The 21,989-nt window shown below is 39.0% G+C and overlaps 1 long non-coding RNA gene across 1 annotated transcript in view; it reads left to right on the forward strand.

The window, feature by feature from the left end:
* The window catches only part of LOC145990248 (uncharacterized), a 51,566-nt gene that overhangs the window by 20,896 nt on the left and 8,681 nt on the right, over positions 1-21,989 (forward strand). Inside the window, exon 2 of the long non-coding RNA XR_014441953.1 lies at positions 995-1,068. This is a non-coding gene — a long non-coding RNA (uncharacterized LOC145990248). The remainder of the gene's footprint in view (positions 1-994; positions 1,069-21,989) is intronic.

Here is a 21,989-nt window from a genome sequence, read left to right on the forward strand (position 1 = left end):
TCACACGAGTGAATTCGATGAACCCAATTTTCGATGACTTTGTGCAACAACTCGGGCCTAATGTCACGAATGCAGCGTTCGATGTTCATTCTTAAGGCATCAAGGGTTCGTGGTCTGTTTGCATAGACTATAGATTTCAAATAACTCCACAAAAAGCAATCTAAAGGAGTTAAATCACAACTTCTTGGAGGCTAACTAACAGTTGCATTTCTTGAAATTATCCTTTCACCAAACTGTTCTTGCAATACGTCGATAGTGGCATTAGCAGTGTGACATGTGGCACCGTCTTGTTGGAACCACATGTCCTCCAAATCAATTTCATCTAAATTTGGCCTCAAAAAATCTGTTAACATCAATCGGTACTGCTCACCAATCACTGTAACTGCATCTCTTACCTCGTTTTGGAAAAATAATGGTCCGATGATGCCACCATACAGTGACCTTTTGCGGGTGCAAGGGCTTCTCGTGAATCTCTTGTGGATTGTTTTCACACCAAAAACGACAATTTTGTTTGTAAACATCCACTTAACCAGAAATGCCCAAAATTCAAAAGAACGTCTATTTTCATAATTTTTTTGGATAATAACCAAACGTTCTTGAAGCGTGTATTTAGCCATGATGAATTGTTACAGTACGTATACTAAACACAAATGACAACTAGTGACAGTTCATTTCAAAATCATATCATTCTTATTGGAAAACCCTTTGTAATACTCAATTCAAAACGTATTCATTTTCAGGATCTAGGTTTCAAATTTTTTATTTCCTGTGACTGTACATAATGATTATATGTTGTTATATCTCAATTTATAAGCCATTTTTTTAAAAGTTTTATGGTATTAATAATAGTGGTAATAATGCCCATTATTTTTAACAATTTATTGTTTTTCTAGGTATTACACGTTAGACACTTGGTTTCCTGCATATGTTCAATCTATTGTGAAACGCAAAAATCACCATGTGTTACGATAATGCAATCTGATATTTTTTTCAGATTCCACCCGATGCTTATGATGATGACAGTCGAGATGAAATGATTTCTCCCAGAAGCGTCCTCTAATCCTTAAGGTTGATAGTAAATCTTATTAGAAATTGCTGTTTAATTTTATTTTCCCTGTCCTTTACGTTATTACAAGTCAATTTCGTAACCCGTTGTTGGATATTTTTTTTGCATGAAGTTTTTCTCGTATAGTATAATCATAGAATAGTTAATCACTGGTGCAGGAACATGGCACTTTCAGCTCTAAAATTTTTATGAGGGGGGGTACAGTATCCCTACATCCTTCTATCTATTATTATACCTTCAAATAATTTGAGAAACACAAGAGGCTACCGTTGAAATGCTCATTGTAGCAAGGAAAAAAAAATATTTTCTCTCCATTATATTCCTATTCACACAAACTTACTTAGAGTACTTACTATACATTGTGGTGTTGGATAGCTTACTTGATCAGTGTTCTTGTTAAAATGAAATAGTTGAAATGGGGAAAAAATATTGAAAACGAGTGAAAGACAAGGTTTTAGATCGGGAGGTACAAATCTCTAAACTTTATTTTGTAACTTTGGTGTTTTTCATTGTAGGTTCAAAGATTTTGTAATTTAGTTAAAAACCAGGGTGTATGCTTAAGGTGAAATTTGTACTTCCCTCCAAATCAGTTCCTGCGTCACTGAGCTTAGTAGTGTATGTATGTATGTATGTATGTATGGTGTGTATGTGTATGTAGGGGAGGGGGAACTTTGGCAAGTCAATTAATTTGCGATTTATAAATGTGAGTGCCAGGCTGTATTAAAATGCTTCAAGAAACTGGTCATTAAAGAATAAAACCGGAAAATTATTCATGGATAATTATAGTTGAAAAGGCTGGTAACAAACTAAAAGAAAACTAATTATAATTCAAGTTTTCATTTGAGGAATGGTGATCAATTACTTGAAAATGTTCGAGAGTCAGATTTTATTATTGTGTAAACACGGCGACAAATGAAGTTTGTTCTACGCATAGTATCTCCCATGTGTGCAATTTAATGTGCAATTTTAAAAATTAATTTGTTAACGAGATTTATAATAAAAAGTACCTGAGAAAGGTTCACGTAGCTCTCAAAAGAGCTGTGAAATGTTTTACAAGATAATCATCTTATTGCCTGAAAAATAATGTAAATTACGAGATAGAATACTTTTCCGTCATAGTACAAAGTAATCAAATGCTATTTTTATTTTATTTTAAGAAAGCATACTTCCCGCGAAAACCTTTCTTTAATCGCAGAAAACTGTTATGACCATTCAATATCTTTACTCGAAAGCATAAATGTAAACCATTGTCAGCCTTTACCAAAATGGTGGGAAAAAAATTCTAGACCCTGTAACGATTGTGAGTGCATTTTGTTCCAAAGATACATGTATTATAAAAGGGCTTTTTTTAATATTAGCTTTTCCGCTTGAATTAGGTTCTACGAGTTTGTGTCGATGTGTGCTGGTGGTGAATAAATACTTTGTGTTCAAGAAATTGAATTGCAGCTATACAAAACATATGATACATCTAAATATTTTCTCGTTCCCAGTGCAAATATTTTAAAGTGAATCACATTAATTGAAATTAAATTAACAAAATTAATATGTGAGGTACCGAGTATGTGCAGGAGCGTTTTGAAGGTCAAACACTGTCACAATTGTAAAATGTGTTTTGGTGCTTGAATGAAAATATACATTACAACTGTATTAAGATACATCAAAATGCGCTCGGTAATGATTAATGTCAGTTATAAAATAATACTTTGTCTTAGTGTTCTGTACAATGTTTAAAGCAGATGTGCATGATTTTTACAATGTCGTGTAATATTAGCAGTACTTGTATTAACGATTCTTTATGTATTGTAATAATTCTACTCAATTTACTGGGTGTAGTAACGCAAATTACCCAACAGAACATAGAAGCAAACATTGCCACAAAATGCGCATTTCAAATCTTTTGTCAAAGATATTTTTGCTAAAATAACATTTGTTTCGAGCAAAGAGGCGGTGGAGGGAACCCTGTGCACAGAAATCTCTGATTTGGTAACATTAAGGAATTACACAAAACATCAGAGGGTAATTGAAGAACATCGAGAACCATAGATATGTAAATTATTATTATTACTTTGAATGGTGCAAAAAAAAAAAAAAACATTCATAAGGTACGCTTGAAGCTAAGGGATGCTATTAGAGAGGTAGTACATAATCAGATTATCACCTCTTCATTTGATATAAGATTTATTTTGTAAATACAGTCAGTTGAACTGTGCCGAATGTTCAGGTATTATGGTGCAATTTATAACATATCTGTGTTATTTGAGTGTGTAGTCTGCATGTGTGTGTGTATGTGTGTGCCCAATAATAATATAGATATTTCAGAGAGCAGAAGCATGGGGATGGGTTGTAGCCTTTCCGTGTCTCTGTGCACAAGCTCCCATAATCCCTTCTCTGCAAGGCGTTGTGTGTTGCCTAACCCTACGGCGATAGGTGGATTTTAATAGCAAATTTTCAATGGCAACTTCTACCACCGGCGTCGAGTAAGGTAACATAACATACATAACCCCTTACAGGAAAGCGAGTATTTCAGGACCTAGGTGCCCCATTTTAATTGCCGGTGACCGTACAATGTTAAGAAATGCTTATCCCTTGGGCCTTAAATGCCAGCAGCCCCGTAGGGAAATATTTTTTGCAACGACTGTACATCTTCTCTTGTTGCAGCGTTTCTTTTTGTAAGATGGAAATGGATAATTAGAAGCTGCCGAACTCCGTAGCGGAGTTATTAGCACACCACGCTACGCCGTCGTGAGTTTCGGGTTCGAATCTCGGCCTGGGCATATGTATGTGTTCTTTGTGAGTGTTCCTTCATTATATCATCACTCATCATCGTCGACATTAGCCAAAAACTGGCAGAAAAGCGACGCTAAATAACAAATCAAACAAATATAATTAGAAGCTAAGACGTGTAGATATGTGATTTTTGAAGTCGCTGCCCCTTTCCTCTTCTACAGCAACCACTGTTCCAAAAACGTAGTTTAGGCTAATGGTCTGGGTACATGAATGTCTAAGATAGCACGTGAACAACTTTGAACAACTCTTATAACACAGGTTAGTACTCGTTATGCAATATAAATATAATTGTCTACATGCTAAAGATATGTGCGTAAATAAGCGAGACATTACGGGACAAAAATGCCGGCATCTGCGCCATGTCACGCGCTATCTCGGCCAAGAGCCAAAACGAACGCACGGTGTTTACAATTGAAACAACTAAAATATCCTCCCATACGTGCACTGTATACGTTATAAAGTATGTATTTAAACAGCGCCTGTATTATTAGCTATATGGATGCGAAACTTGGTCCTTTACATTGAAAGAGGAACATAAATTTAGAGTATTTGAAAATAAGATCCTTAGGAAAAAATTTGGACCTAAAAGGGATGAGGAGACAGGTGAGTGGAGAAGGTTACATAATTTAGAAGTACATAACTTGTATTCATGTCCAGATATTAATAGAATGATTAAATGAAGAAGAGTTAGGTGGGCAGGCCACGTAGTACGAATGGGAGAGGAAAGAAGAGTTTGCAGGATTGTTGTTGGGAAATCTGATGGTAAGAGACCTGTAGGAAGGCCAAGACGAATTTGATTTGATTTGAATTTAAAATTTTGGGTGCGTCAGCACTAAGGTTATTTTGCACCCGTCACATTATACGTTGTCCAGCCCCTTATCGTTACACATAACAACTCTAACGTTGCAGAACTAAAATCATAAAATATTAAAATCTTCTGACTTTCTTTAAAAGCTGAGGCTGTAAAGGAGCACTCAGCACAAATAAGGACAAAACACAGGACAACACAAACATGGGGCCAGTCGCCAGAGCCTCGTTAGGCCAAGACGAAGATGGAGGGATAACGTTGAGATGGACCTAAAGGAAATCGGTAGGGATGGAAAATAGTGTATAGATCTTGCTCAGGATAGGGACAGATGGAAGGCCTGTGTTGCTGCAGCCATGAACCTTCGGGTTTAAGAAGGCTAGAGAGTTAGTTTTGTACCTAATAACGTTATTCCTCTCAGTTGAATAGTTATCGTATTTTAAAAATTTGACGTGATACACTTCTGATTGGTTATGCTTAGGGCCGATCCTATCCTTGAAGATTTTTACTTTACACGGTAGCATTTTGGTCATGGCGTACCTAAATGTTAAGGAATATGCTAAATAGTGCTAACAGGAACTCAAATATGATGAAGTGAAGTGATTTTTAAGTGTTCGCGATACTATTTAGATTTAAGTACAACATTTGTTGCAGTGGACATTCCACTGAAGAAAATAAACCGGTTCTGAAAAACTTTCTGTCGAAATACATACAATTTGATGAATCTACGTTACGTAAACACTACTTCTCACGGTGTTACGAAAAGCTGGGTAAAGTATTAGATCTGTGTGTAAACATGAAAAACTGTGAGTCAGTCAGCGTAAGAGGTGCTTCCACGTAGTGCACCCACTAGTCAACCCCACTTCCACGTAGTACACCCTGGACTGCAGACTAACGAGGCTCTGGCGACTGGCCCCATGGCCAGTATAATTTTGTTTGTGTTGTCCTGTGTTTTGTCCTTATTAGTGCTGAGTTCTCCTTTACAGACTCAGCTTTTAACGAAAGTCAGATTTTATGATTTTAGTTATGCAACGTTATAGTTGTTATGTGTAACGATAAGGGGCTGGACCCCGTATAATGTGACGGGTGAAAAATAGCCTTAGTGCTGACGCACACAAAATTTTAAATTCAAATTCAAATTCAAACTGAGTCAGTCCTTCATTTTGAATGGAAATATTTTGGACTTTTAGTGGCATGCTTCCGCTTGTTTTAGAATATTAAAAAATAATATATTTTCAAGTTTTTTATCACCTTAAAATCCGCCAGGAGGTACAGTTTCAGTGAAAAGTCCCTAAAACGCTCCTCCCCCACCGAACATTCTCCGCGAGAAGCTGGAGAGATAGGTTTGTGCGCTGGTTGGTTGTAGGAGGAAGAGAAAATTTAGTATTATGCTTTTGGGAGTATTATTGTACTTGTTCTCTTGGAAATATTAAACTTCCGATGGCGTAGAAAAACACTTGAACGGAAAGAGGACACGTTGAAGATTTTATTTGTCGTCGGAAAAGTCGAAGACTTCCATTTGATTAGCCGTAACTTGAAGTTGAAGTTGCTGCTTTTCTTTTCTCCACAAGGAATTTATGGGAGTCTGAAAATACTTATTCATCATATTTTTCAAACATCGCGTCTAGCTTGGCCTAATAATCAACTTGAAAAACCGCAACATGGGGAGAAATGCATACTCTCTTGTATAGTCGGGGTTATTTTTAGTAGCAGTGCTAATTCCGACAATATTGAAATAAATACACATCTGTCACTCGTAAGAGAGTAGAAAAACAACGTCTTTAATGGTGCATAACAGCGTTTCCCTAGTCAGGGCAAATTTGAAATTCACGAGCCGACATGGAGTATAACGAAGACAATTGAGTGAGTTCTTCACCCGTAAAATCTTTATTTTCATCTTCCAAGTCGCATCGTTGGACAAGCTCCTTCGTTAATGTCTGTTAGCTCTGCCGGTATCAAAGAAGTCTCGGAATCGAAATGGATTTAAGAGCCCTTGCCTCGGAACGAAGTATCTTGTCATGAACGGTTTTCTTTGTTGAAGCCAAGACGCAATTCTTTCGTGATGGCGGAATTTCGGATACTGATTAAAATCCATTGATCACTGCAGCGTTGTCAGTCATTCCCAAACTTCAGACTCAGTGTGATACAGAGAGAGCAAAAATGGACCCCCTCCCAAAACCCCTTGCTTTCAGTTTTAAGAAAACTCCAAAATAAATTTCCTTGCTTCGTATCTAAACGAAGGTAGCACAAAGTTGGATGGAAATTCGATAACGCTTATCCTTTTTGTTATTTCTTGGAAGGGAAATTCGGCAGACTCAGGAGCGTCATCTTTGTGAGGAAGACACAAGAATTATCTTGGCTGAGTGAGACATTATCAATAACATGCATACATACCCACATCAACATGCACACTTACAAATACAGTGTGTATGTAGGGAACATTCGGCTAGAGTGAACCCAGGGTTAGAATTCTTAGTAGGAGGAGGGGGGGAGACGAAAGAAAATCCTACCGGGGGTAAGTTTTTAACACAAGGTGTAGCTGATAGTTACAGTAGTGTTCCAAGAAAGTCTACACTTATATCGAATTCAGAGTGGCCACTCTAGAACCATGATAAAATTCAAGTATAATTTCCGGTTTCCAAGGCAAATTTTCCAAAAATTCAAGCGTACAAGCTGATGTTTTCATTATTTCAACCTTACATACAAATTACCACCTCTCACCCCCTTCCCCTCCAACAGACACAAATATATTAACAATATAAAATATATGTGGGATTCCAATGTAACCAAAAATTCTAATTCAATTCACTTAAACGGTATTATCTAAAATGTTTAATTTAAGGTGCGGTGTTTACATTTGCCATTTCACATATCCACACTCGAAATACATCTACAAATACAAATCACAAATGTAATCTACGAAAAATTGTTAATTATATAAGAATTTGAAACTCAAATTTACCTAATTAACTTCAAGATATCTTGCAATAATCTTCCGTCTGGCAGGTAGATTGTTCTGCAAAGGACACTAGCAAAGTAAACGGATTGAGAGAATTATGTTTCATTTTCCACGCAGCTTTCTTCTCCTTCCTCGATAAAAATAAAAGATAAACTGAGAGAAACTTGCCTCAGGGCATTTATAAATATGTTTAAATTCATTGGGATTTGGATTAATAAAAGTTGCAATTTTTCACGTCTATGGAGAGAAATTCATGCAGAATGCACGCATAATTCCTGCAGCCTACCAATTCAGGCAGAATTCCCGGAATTCAAGGAATTGCCAGGTGAGTAGCCACCCGGGAACTGTATCACTCACTGAGTGAAATGTATTGACAATTTTTACCATTAATTATATTTATCTTTTGACAGATGATAGCGAACTATTTATTATTTCATTACAATGTATAGTGAGGCACTTGTTATATGCAGTAACGACTTGTGCAGGAAATGTATGTGAATGGACTGCCATGGAGTGACTTTATTTCATATTTTCAACCGCTAGCGTACCCAAAATACCTGTATTCAAGGGTCGGGGTTCCATATGTGCTTGTGTGTGTGTGTGCGGGCGCAGGGTAAAATCCTAGAGAGAAAAGCGACCTCTATGAGAATTGTTGTATTTTCGTTATTTTCAGCAACAATGATCATGACATATACTAACGGTGTGAAAAATAAAGGAACAATTTCCTTACTAATGGAAGAAAACAATACAAGAGTGGTCCATCTCTACCGAACGGCTTCCGGTGAGACCGACAATGCTATACAGTAAGGAAAAGCCTGCGTTAGAGCCTTGTTCACTGAGATGCATCCTGACTTTCGTAGTGACAAGGATTCCGAGCTAAGAAAGATGTTAGTCAATTAAAACTTGCCTCTTTTTATTTCATTCAAAACTATGTTTTATGTGTTCATCTAGTTGAAAAGGCATCGATCGAACACAATTTCATAATGAAATAAAGCCATAATTTTTTTTATCACAACTGAATACTCTGAAAACCATATAAGTGCTTAAGACATAGTAGAATTGAATTATGCGATGCCAATCCTGACCCCCTCCCCCTCCCAGCAATTGCAGAATCGGCAAAGTAGGTTTACAAGTCTCACACAAAGTACAGATTTGTTCTTGTTACAAGTCTAAAATTTCATACATTTAGAGTTGACCTATGTGGCGGAGTGATTTGCACAGCGCGATACGACTTCATAGGTCCCGGATTCGAATCCCGGCCTGGGCATGGGTGTTCTTTGTGAGCGTCCCATCATCAGTTTCATCACTCATCCTCATCTTCGCGATGAAGATGCTAAGTAAGATAAACCAAATCAACCAATTAATCATGCATTTAGAAAGTTAAGAAGAAAAAAAAATTCATGGAGTGTTTGGAAGACGGCACAGCAAGCTGGGATTATCACAGATATATTTCCATATCACCATACCCATATTTGATCTTTTTAACTGGGAGGAAAAATGATAACTATAGCAAGAGCAGTTGACACGGGAGAAAGTCAAGTTGCCTCAGGCAATACTCCCTATCCTTCAGGGATCATTGGCCTCCTCTTACAATGCTTTCCCAGTGATTTTTTTTTTCTATTAATGCTATTGCGAATAAAATTATCTGCAAAAGAACCAGAACCGGTTTACTGAGGTGTTATGTTCCGTTTCGAAGCTCGCCGGTGACAGGTGTGTCTGCTTGTGATATGTGTTATGTATACGGATGCAACAGCGCCTTCTTCCTGCATGAGAATGAATGATTTTGCTCTCTGAACGTCTGGACATCTGCTTCGTGTAATCTGCATTGCAACTAAGATAATGTCCGATCGTTTCACTCGGTAGCTGATAAACATGTGTCCCGGAACAACTCAAAAATTAAATGTGTCACAATTCCGGTTACTTTTGCTGATAAAGTAACTGAATTACATTTAATGTAAAGTAACTTTTTGTTACGTTACAGTGACGATTATTTTGTTCACTAAGTAGTAATAGTAGGGAAAATACTTAAGAGCTGACAATAGACCCTTTAACTGACATTAATGGTTTTCCATTAGTGCACAAAAGATACTGAATTAAAAACCCATTAATGTCAATTAAAGGGTCTATTGTCAGCTCTTAAGTATTTTCCCTACTACTCTAAGTAACTGTAATACAGTAACGGTCACTTTCCTCTTTACACAATTTTTGAAAAAATTAAAGGTAAGGTTTTAGACAGGGCTGTTAAAGGTCCAGGAATTGTAAAATCAATTCAATTCTGGTCAAGGAGAGAAAATCAGCAATCGTAAATGGGGTTTGGACCGTAAAAAACTTCTTTATGATAGTAATTCTATTCGGTCTATTCCTCATGAATTTAAAGACGGTCCCGGAACCTTTATTTCAGGATCAATTTAAATACCGTCCAGGATTTTTTTTCAATGAAACAATAACATGGACCGAATTTAAATTGTGCGAGAAAAAAGGTTCCTGTCCTGTTGGGGAACCCATTAGAATTCATGTGTTCCTGGACCTCTAACAACCCTGGTTTTATATGAGAGGAATTTTCCTCGCACACTTATAAGGCTCAAAATGGTCATGTGGGCCTACGCACAATTATTTTTAACTCATGCATGTATTAATTCACTTTGTTCATAAAATAACTACCACTTGGCACAAAACGTAACTTTTACTACAGTTGCGGTCATTGCCCAAAAAGTAACTGTTACCGTGGAAATCACTATGTTCAGAAAGCAATTGTCATACAGTGAAGGTCACCGTGATCACTGTGTTAGGAAGAACTCACACTGAAGCGACTGTCGCCTGAGGATTTCACCAATCAAATGCAGGCTTGTGCGGCCTGTCGTGCTGTGTGAAACGTTGTTGCTGACTGGCTCGTTACCAAGCGGCACGTGTCGCGTGTAGGAAGATTTCGCACCAAAGCAACAAGCTAAACGCCATTAATCAATTGAACCTTTCGAACCGAAGCGACACTACAGGATGCAAGACGCTTGGACTGGGCCGTTTTCTCAATACCGTGCAACGGGTCGCTTCAGTTTGTTGTGAATGCTTCACCCCCCAACGAGCTATATTTATACTCTAGAAGAGAACCCAACCGACGGCCTTACAATATTTTTGAACCTCTAATTTGTTGATATTATAAAATATCAATATTTTAATGTTTCAAGATTTAAACACAACGTTCTTTTGGCTTTTTCAAGATTGTTTTTTGCATTATCGGCTGTAATATGCCTTCACATCATGTAAAGAGCCTGTGTTTTGGCCATTTAGTACGTAACTGCTTTGGTTGAAACTGCCAGCGCATGGATGCACGTTAGTCCAAACTGGACCAGTTACCGTGGCAAGGTATCGTACTCTAGTGCAATGTTTCTCAACAGCCGATCCGCGGCCCGGTACCGGACACTTGTATCAACTATACTGGGCTGCGAAAGCTTCTGCTGAAAGTTGTTTGCAAATAACATAATCCTAATTTGAAATTTGAGTTGTGAGTTTTTGTTTTTAAGCCAATTTTATGATAGACTAATCAAGACTGGATATACAGTTTAAAGTTTGAAGTAAGGGCGTATGCCCAGTTTCAATAACATGCACAAATTTTACATGATTTACACGGTAGCCGGACAATTCGATGACGGACAATTGCGATGAACACAGTCAGAAGTGAAAGGACGGGTGGACAATTGCGATGACATTTTAAATCTTCTATCAAATTGAAGGGTGAATTAACACCCAGTACAATACCTCTCACAAGAGAATTATGTGAAATATTGATATTTTCGTCTGGAAATTTGGTTCAATCAAGTTTTTGAACATGGGCTAGAGCCAACAGACACCTTTGGAAGTGACCTGTTTCCTCATATGTGCAAACACACTTTCCAACTCTCTCGTCGATTTTAATGTCACACTCTCTCGTCGATTTTAATGTCACGCTTCTTTATTTTTGGTCTTCTAGATTAAGTCCCATCCGCATGTACTTGATGTTGGTGTCTTCTGCTTGGCTCTTGAAGCAGGACAGAACATATGACTTTTTGGATGCGGTCTTCCAAGCCACCTATTTCTCTTGTTGTTCCAACCTTCTACAGCATTATTAGTTCTGTGGCGCCTTTGGTTAGGTTAGGTTAGGTCCTAATCATGGCAATCGTCTTACCATTAATTTGTAAAATGACCTTCACCGTCAAAATCATCACAATTGTCCGTGATTTTGGCTTCATCGCAATTGTCCGTCATAGCAATTGTCCTAGATTCGATTTACACATAGCAATGTCTCCTTTTACGTTTCTCTAGAGTGACTAATAAACTAATTAGTGCAATTATATAGGTATCATCATGCGAACAGAGCAGATAAAAAAAGTGTCGCTACCCAAAAAGTAACTGCGTTACACAGTTATGAGTGTGCAAGGAAGATAACAATTCTCGGTTGTAGGTAAATATTGTGCTACTCAAAATAGCGACGCTAAATAATCATAACAGAACTCGAGTATGATTTCCTGGTAGACAAAATAAAAACAAATATTAAAAAGGCGTGCATAAATAGCCTGTTGAATGCATATGATTTTCTCACGTTCAAGAGCTTCCAGCGCATCCTCTAGAAACGCCAAAGGGTATTCCCACCAGGGATGGCACCACTGGGCAAATCTTTCAACAGCATGATGTAATTAATATTTGCAATGGTGCATTTGGCAATCATAAAGTTATCCAAATATAGGTAATTTTTTGCAGTTGTAATATAGAGGAGTGCAATAGCGACATTCTCCAAAGACTGAACTTTTCATCATCGTTACACTCTGAAAACGGCATTGGTGCAGGGCTGAAGCGGTGGCGAATTAACGCACTCTGCGTTCGGGCGAATGATTGTCTTTATCTGTGTGTCGATGGTAGAATGGAATTTTAGCGTTAGACTCACGTCTCTGAGGGTGATCGCTTAGTTTTAGACGTCAAGGGTCGGCCGATCGCCCGTTTAGACTTTCCGGAGAAGAGGACGGCTTAGTTTCAGACAAGGGGCCTTTGTCATGTAATTTGACACTCTGGTAAAGCTGTAGCCTTCAAATAAACGAGTCCCGGGTTCGATCCCCGGTGAAGTCACATTTTACATTGGTTCGGATCCCACTTTAAACTGTAGGTTCAACCCCAGAGCAGACAGAATTGACTAAAAACAAACACGTTTCCATTAGTTAAAGTTCTAAACAATGTTTAGCAAAATTAATGTGCAAATACAGTCACCTATTGCGAATGCGAATAATACTATCCGCCAATCTCATTCAGATTTTCCCGATCTCCAGGGCAGAGTGGTTAGACAGCGGACTAAATCGACTTGGGTATGTGCGTTCTTTATGAATGTCCTTTCATCATATCATCACTTATCCTCATCGTCGCGATTAACCAAAAGAGGGGGTTAAAGTTTTGCTTTAGACTGAACGGGCCCGTGTCGCTTGCCGCTTCCGTGTTAAATCCTAAGGCGAATTTTCGAAAAGCATTTGGAATTGCAGTGAAAAACTTTCCCAATGATCAGAGAAATATCAATGAAAGAACTACCCAGTCCGACTCTCAAGTAATGAGACTGATTATATGTTGTCCCACGTGTGCATTCTATCTGTATAGTAACGTGTTCATGGTGTAGTTGGTTCATAATCTACAACCTGGCAATGCGTCATTAACTTGCGATAGGTACGTTGGGAATTGTGTCGCCATATCGTAATGGAGGTGTAAGGGTGTCGTCACGTATAAGCTATGAAGATTAGAATGAACATCAAAGACATTTCATGAAAGACATTCTGAAAACTGCAGTAATAAACGTTTCTTGAATTCCATTGCTGAGGAGGACGAAACAGAGATTTTCGTTACGGTCCTACTAAGAAACGACAAATCGCAAAATGGTTGATTGATTGATTTGCTTTATTTTACTTCGCTTTTTGTGCCACTTTTGGCTAATTTGTGAAGATGGAGATGACTGATGATATGATGAAACTAATGAATCAACACTCACAAACATCCATGCCCATGCCAGGATTCGAATCCGGGACCCTTGGCGTCGTAGCGCGATGTGCTAACCACTCCGCCACGGAGGCCGGCAAATCGCAGAATGGAGGCCTCTCAATGCAGCTCCAAAAATCAAAGGTGAAGACAATGTTTTTTCCTTTGTTTTTTATTTCGACAGCAAAGGCATTTATTGATCATGTATTTGTTCAAGAGGATGAAACTGTAATTGGTTGTGATGCTATCGTAGTGCTCTGAATGATTATGAAAGAGAACTGACTGTGTCCGACCTCAGTATCCTGCTCCACGATAATGCACGGTCCCACAGAACAGTGGTTGTCTATGTATTCCTAATCCAAAAACAAGTGAGCGTGTTCAATCATCCTCTCTACTCGCCAGATGTATTCCCTTGTGATTATTTCCTGTTCCCGAAAACGACGTTGCTGCTGAAATTACGCACTTTTGATGAACACAGGAACATCCAACAGGTTGTGACATCCAATCTTCAAGTTATAATACGACATGCAGACTTGCAGATGGCTAACGGTGCCAATTGTTTAATTGATGCAACATGCCTTTTAATTTGATAACAACTGTTCCATTACTTAATTCTCGGACTCTGTATATACAGTGTCGTCTTGTATACCATACGTACTCATTGATCAAGAAAATATGTTTGAATTATGTTTTTAAATTCTGTTCGGGGCATCGTACGGAATCATACCGGGACCCCTTTTTACTTTTGGACCGTTCACCCATTTATGATAAAGCCATACAAGTTGAATTCCCGAGTTCAGTTTAACAAAATCTACAGTGAAAATTATATACTTTGCTTGCTTCAGTGATTTTAAAATTATGGGCACGTCAGCATGTAGGCTATTTGTACATGTCATGCAATATGACCCCTTAACTGAAACAAAACGGAGGACAGAAAACAAGAACAAAAAGTCTCCTAACAGCTTCCTCAATCAGTTGACTCAGCACAAATAAGGACACACAGGGTAGCAGAACTCCACAGAGAATTATAGAGAACTAGCTGATTACCCGGCGTTGCCCGGGTATTTATTTATCCCTATCTTGCATTAGACAGGAAAATAATAAATTATAACTATAGTGTAAAATGTAACTAATTTTAAATGTGATCGTGAATGTCACCAATTAGCTTAGCGACTCCGAAAACTATAGATTCGACACTAATCTAGGTCATTTGTGGCATTTATTTTTGGAGTTGAACCGCATTAGGAGTATCACGAAATCTATGGATTCTAGTCGCAACAGAGACTGAATATTAGACAACCCGAGAAACACTATCGTTGTGCGGATTGCATAGAGTCACGGATGTCAGTTTGTGCGGAATTTAATATCGGTGGTTCTCGATTACCCCAAAATATTAATTCCAGATTGCAAGTGATACGCGTACCAAGTTTGGTTGAAATTGCTCCAGGCGTTCGAGAGTTATGCCGGAACAAACAAAAATACATACCCACACACACGCACACATCCATTTATATATATACAGTGTGTCCGTAAAGTCATGGTGCACTTTTTACCGGTCACAGGAAAGCAACAAAACAAGATAGAAATGTGAAATCTTCACCAAATAAAAGGAAAACTCTCCAAGTTTCCGTACTATGATGCGCAAGCGTGTGCGCACACAGGTGATGACGCAACACCACGAACTGCACAGCGGCGGATCAGCCCTCGCCCACACCAGTCGAGATGTGGACAGTACAGAGGAAAGTCCAGTGTGTTCTGTGGCTTGCGAAGTTCGAATCCGTGAGCAAAGTGCAACGTGAATATCGTCGCGTGTACAACGAAGCGCCTCTGTACAGTCCACATCTAGACTGGTGTGGGCGAGGGCTGATCCGCTGCTGCGCAGTTCGTGGTGTTGCGTCATCACCTGTGTGCGCACACGCTTGCGCATCATAGTACGGAAACTTGGAGAGTTTTCCTTTTATTTGGTGAAGATTTCACATTTCTATCTTGTTTTGTTGCTTTCCTGTGACCGGTCAAAAGTGCACCATGACTTTACGGACACACTGTATATACAGGGTGTCATTTTAATGGCGCCCACGGACCACAGATTCGTATAGAGGACATCAAAACAAACAACTTTTCCCAGTAAAATTTTTCTCGTTGGTGCGTCGATTCGACGCTACAGCCGTTCAAAAAAGACCGTTTTGCCGCCTGGATGCTGGCAACCCAACACAACATTTGATCGTGCCTGTGACGTCATATCCTGCGGCGAAACAGCGCACGGCAGGGTTGCAAGGAACACACAAATTTTGTGAAAATGACAAACTACCAACCACATTATTGGCTGTAAAACGGAGCGAGAAACGCGTTCAGCAGACCGAACATCATAGCCTACCAGCCAGAAGATCAGCAGTCATCTCAGGGGAAGGGGGAAGTGAACCAACGATATGAGGAATGGTAAAGAACGTATTCAAAATGAAATGTCAATGTCGGATTTTGTCTCAGCCTACATCTAAAATATCAACAACAATAAATTTTATTGGACTTACAGCTTACACGTGGCTGTTTACGCCCAACTACATGTCAAATATTTGCAAATCTCGTTGCAAGGTTGATATCTACAGGTTTGTGTCCAGATGTCTTGTGGTACTTTTATGCTGATAAGGGAAATATCCGAGGTTTACGTTGTTACATTACGGCTAACACGTACAGTGGGATCCATGAGTATTACCGTGCAAATTGTCCATCACCATGTTCATGCACTTTATTTGACCCAGTAAGAGCTTTAAGAATTAAAAGAAAACTCAAAACAAGCTGTTGACAATTTCTGCACCAGCATACATACAAATCCATTGCTTAAAAACGCATCGCATGTAAGAGAAAAATTAATGAAAATAGTCATGGACAATTTGCACGGTAATACTCAAGGATCCCACTGTACAACCACAGTAACAATCTAATTATGAATCAGTAGCGAATATACTATCCTGTTCACAGTTGCAAACTATTACATGTGTATCTGGTGCATAGATAAACACACAGTCGTCTTAGAGCTTGTATTACTACTACTTATATCTCTGTATTTTCAATCATTCTTGCCACTTGCCTCATAATGCTCTGAATATACATTATATTATCTGTTGCTTACCTTTGAAATCTTGAGTTCTTTAATTTCTATTTTGTCATCTGTTCAGTGTGTCACAGACAACTAGTATCAGAAGGACGAAGTGGATAGACTAAATTGTAGATGCCAACTTGGTAACTAGATTTGCAAATATTTGACATGTAAGATGAGACAAAATTCGATATGAGTACTTCCACTTGAATTCCATTTTCTTTCTACCATTTTTCGTATCGTTTGTTTACTTCCTGTTAGGTTACAGAACGTGTTTTCTCGTTTTCTGTTACGGTACATAATGTGGCTGATTGTAGCTATGTCACTTTTCACAGAGTATGTGTGTTCCTGGCAACCCTGGAACGCATCGTTTCACGACGGGATATGACGTCACAAATGCAATCAAATGTTGTGTGTGGTTGCCAGCATTCAGGCGGCAAAACGGGCTTTTTTGAACGACTGTAGCACCGAAACGACGCACCAACGAGAAAAATGTTACTGAAAAAAGTTGTTTGTTTTGATGTCCTCTACACGTTTCCGTGGTCCGTGGGCGCCATTAAAATGACACCCTGTATATATATATATATATATATATATATATATATATATATATATATATATATATATATATATATATATATATATATATATAAGATTATACTGGAGGGCGGTGCAGGCGCCAGAGCCTCGTTAGCCTGTAAGAACCAGTTACCGGGTGTACTATGAGGAAGCGAAGTTGACTTTTGAGCACCTTCTCAGCAACTCATTCCTATATACCTTGGGTTTGCTTAATTCATATGGTGTGTAATATCATTACTAAGTATATAAGGACAGTTACAAAAAAAATATGCTTGTGCTGAATAGTCAGCCATTTGTGTACAGTCACTGGTAATAAAAATGGGGCACTTAGATCCTGAGATAGCGTTTTGCACGTAATCGTTGTGTGTGTTGCCTAACTCTCAAGGCGATGAGCCGACATCAACGGCAACTTTTCGATAGGAAATTCTGCTATCGCCTAAGAGTTAGGCAACACACATAACGCATTGCGGGGAAGGCAGTATTTCAGGATCTACGTGTCACATTTTTATTGCTTGTGACTTAAACCACGGCAAAGTTGATATTTGACTGTACTACGGATGGCCAAATCCCGATATCTGATAACTTTATATCGGGATTTCAAATATAATATCCATATTATACGGATATTTTATGTATGCATTATCTGGACAGTTTTATCGTTTGTCCGTTTTACGGGCTATCCACATATTCTTTTAAAGGGTGTCTACCAAAAAACTGTCCCTATCCTGATCAAGATCTCTATATTTTTTCCCATCCCTACCGACTTCCTTTAGGTCCATCTCAACGTTGACCCTCCATCTTCGTCTTGGCCTTCCTATAGGTCTCTTACCATCAGGTTTCCCAACAAGAATCCTGTAAACTCTTCTTTCCTCTCCCATTCGTACCACATGGCCTGCCCACCTAAGTCTTTTTGATTTAATCATTCTAATTATCTGGACATGAATACAAATTATGTAACCTTCTCCACTCACCTGTCTCCTCATCCCTTTTAGGTCCAAATATTTTCCTAAGGATTTTATTTTCAAATGTTCCTCTTTCAATGTAAGGGACCAAGTTTCGCATCCATATAATAATACAGGCAAAATTACTGTTTTGTATATTTTAACTTTTAGTTTCTTAGATATTAAACGAGAAGACAAACGTTTATGAAGAGAAAAGTAACATGCATTTCCTTAATTAAGCCTGCTTTTTATTTCCTCTTTCATATCATATTCATTTGTTAGTACTACCAACATAACAAATCCAAAATTCTTGACTTTATCATGACCTTTCTTTCCTTTTTCATAACATTTATTTAATAGCTCCCTACTTATGTACAATTGGAAATGAAGAAAGTAGATACTTTTATTCAATGAAAAACCCCTACCACAAGGACGGATTATATCGCGTTTGTTACAACCTGTCCCGGTTCCCGCGCTAGCTGGTCGCTGGCTTTTCTCCGTGCTGGGAAAGTCAAAGCCAGGCAGCCAATTAAAATACGCAACGTCTCAACAGCGTCTACGTAAGCGCCTCTCTTCTGGTTTCCATTCGCTCCTCGCTGCCCAGCAGACGATTTTTTCCTCGTTTCTCATTGGCACCGAAACTGTCGAGCGATCGCTAACGCGGGAAACAGGACAGGTTCTAACAAACGCGGTATAGATGAAAACAAGTGCACAAATCTTAACCACAACGCAATAATACAATTTTAGATTTCCAAATATTCAATTTTATCAAATCCTAGTACAGGTATGTTATAACGGTCAAATATTGAGTGACAAGTAATTAATCTAACTGCCCGTTATAAGGAATTAATTGCAATTGGTAATATTAATATCCGTCGCGAATACACGTGTCTAGCGAACTGTCTTAGCCAGCACTAGCTTGCTCAACCACCGTTTTCCGCCCGAATTCGGATTTACATGCATTCTTATGGGAATAGCAAGAAAAATGCAACTTCTAAACCAATGGACCGAATTGGATGAGATTTTAACCAGCGGAAGACCACATCATGAAAGTACTGATTCCAAGGTTTGAGCCTAATCAGAACAGAAATACGGGAGTTATGAATTATTAAAGATTCATCGCTGGATTGAAAGGGAGAAGCTACCCTACTGAGTTGTCCTTGCTTTTCGTGACTGAATACAATAGCGGAAGATTTAGCCTAATCTCTGAGCGAGGGGCTGCTACCAGAGGTTAAGGACCGGAGTGAGCATTGGCCAGGATAGGAGGACAACGGTCAAAGCACCAGAAACAATAAACAAGCACCTGATCATAGAGGGTTGAGCGTCACTACGTTCAAATCTGGAATAAAAGGGATGATTTGGAATAGCGAGACACAGTTTTGCACAGTTTTGCCTACAATCGCCACCGGACTGCGAGCTACGCGCGACCTAGCTGCAAGGTCTGGATTTGTTTTCCTCGAGTGAGTGTTTCAGAGCCATGGAGTAGAGCAAAGTAGAACCAGGGGGTCCTTCTCCCCCTCGCCGTCAACGCATCCGTGCACATACGTGTGGTTATGTGAGAATAACGCCAGACACGTCCACCTGTGTCAATCGTCCGAAACAACGTCTAAAGTAGTGAAAGTTGATAACATTTGATATCCCTGTGAAACCGCGAATGGCTAATCGCGTATGTTCGTCTCGTCGCCCAAGTCACGTATCTGTACTTACGAGTGACCGCGAAGAACTGACCTATTATTGCGCAAGTTGTCGTATGGAGTCGACAGTGTACGGGTACCGTCCTGGACGTCCCTGCGAAGTGAACGAGTGAAGCCAGGATCCGATGATGCCAGATGGAGCTGCCGACTGATCCACTTTCGCCAACCAGGATAACCGCGAAGTGCAACCCTGGAGTGCGGATGTCTTCCAGAACTGTAGGACCACTTTCACCCAACCCAGGTCAGAGGGAATGCAGCGAAGGTAAGATCCTACCATGCGCGTGTGTGAGAGAGATGACGACTATCTACCGCGAATCTGCGTGAATCAAATCATTGCATAACTTAAATCAGTGCTATGGCAACCCTAGACATATGTTTTCCGGCGGAATAATCAATTTAAAGATGAGAGTTTATGTTAACAGCAAACAATAGTTCATTGAATATATTTATACCTTCAGAAAAGATAGAAGGGGTTCGCACAAGGAACAATTATTCACTTTATACTTAAAATCCTAAACGATAAATTGTAAAAGGCAATGTAGCCAAGACATAGCAAGAGTATGGTCAAAGTAGTAAGTAATCTAACCTTTGTATTTGTCATATTGTCGCAATATGCCATAGAATGAGAGAATGAATGTGAGATCGAGTGAAAGAGGGCAAGATGTAATGTCTATTTATCTGTGCTTTAATATATGTGTATATTCAGAAACACCGTAGTATTATGTAACGTCATTTCAGGTATTTAAAATCATATCCTCCTAGGTTTATTCTCGGTAACTCCGACTGTTAGGCACTTATCCTGACCGTATTATATTTCATGTAATGTTTAATTCGCCCAGCAGGTGAGGCGAGCGATTCTTCGTTGTTGCGTTGCTAAGCTCAGTTCAGTTGAGTTAATTGAGTTAATTAGTTAGTTATTAAATTAGCAGCCCGTAACAATGTAACAAAGTAAATTAGGTCTACCATAAAAAATAGCAAAAAATCTTGACCACAAGCATAATTTCTTGACTTTCTTCACGGGTAGACACCCTGCTTTATTCGGCATGTTCGTATTTCACTGTACGGATTTTCTTCATCAAATAAGTACCGTACTATCAGGATATCCGAATTATCCGTTGCATAAACTGAAATCTTGATATCCATTGTCCGTATTTTGTGGCCTAGCCTAGATCGTGCCAGTAGCAAGGGTTTTCTTAAGGGGAGGAGATAAAGTTACGCACCAATTGTGCATTTATTTCAATATCGCCCGAATGGGCACTGCTTCTCTCCATGTTGCAAGGGGAAGCGTTTTTTTTATGTTGATTATTAAGCTGTACATGATGTTTGAAAAATATGATGAATAAGAATTTTCGGAATCCCATGTATTCCTTATGGGGAATCAACTTCAACATCAAGTTACGGCTAATCAAATTGAAGTTTCGACATTTCCGCTGGCGAAATACATCTTCAAACTGCCCTCTTCCCCTTGACATCTTTTTCTATTCCATCGGAAGTTTTATATTCCCAAGAGAACGAATCAAGTCATACTCCCATATGATCAATGCTTTTCTCCTTGCCACCTGGCAGTGTTGCCAAACCTGATGCGCATAAAATAACTAAATTTCACCTTAAATGGAGTTAAAACTGACTTTCATGGAGCTAGATTTACGAAGGCTGGATAAAGTGCCTTATAGGGTAATGTTAGTTGTCAAAGGGGTGGGGCCACTGCTATTATCGTTAACATATAAATTGATGACAATTTATTCTTAGTTTTCAACATCTAGGTGGTCGTATGAAATCTAAAATAAAGAATTCCCTGATAACAATATTATGTCAATTTCACGTAAACACGGCACTATAAAGAAGTAGCTGGGGATGTAAGAGGGGATGGGGCGACGCAGCCAATATAACAATATCACGTCACGTGCAAAATATATAATTATGACAAAAGTTGGTCCATGTGGGCCGGAACCAGTGATGGCATCATAGTGGGGCACGGGGGTGGGCGTCCCAGTTCACAGCCGAACACGAGTGCACGAAAAAGCCAGATCTGGTTCCAAGAGAGCTAAGTTGGCACACTGCCACGGGCGGAAGAGCTTGGGA

Source organism: Lepisma saccharinum, chromosome 7, assembly GCF_977018435.1.
Source record: "Lepisma saccharinum chromosome 7, izLepSacc3.1, whole genome shotgun sequence".
Lineage (NCBI taxonomy): Eukaryota > Metazoa > Arthropoda > Insecta > Zygentoma > Lepismatidae > Lepisma > Lepisma saccharinum.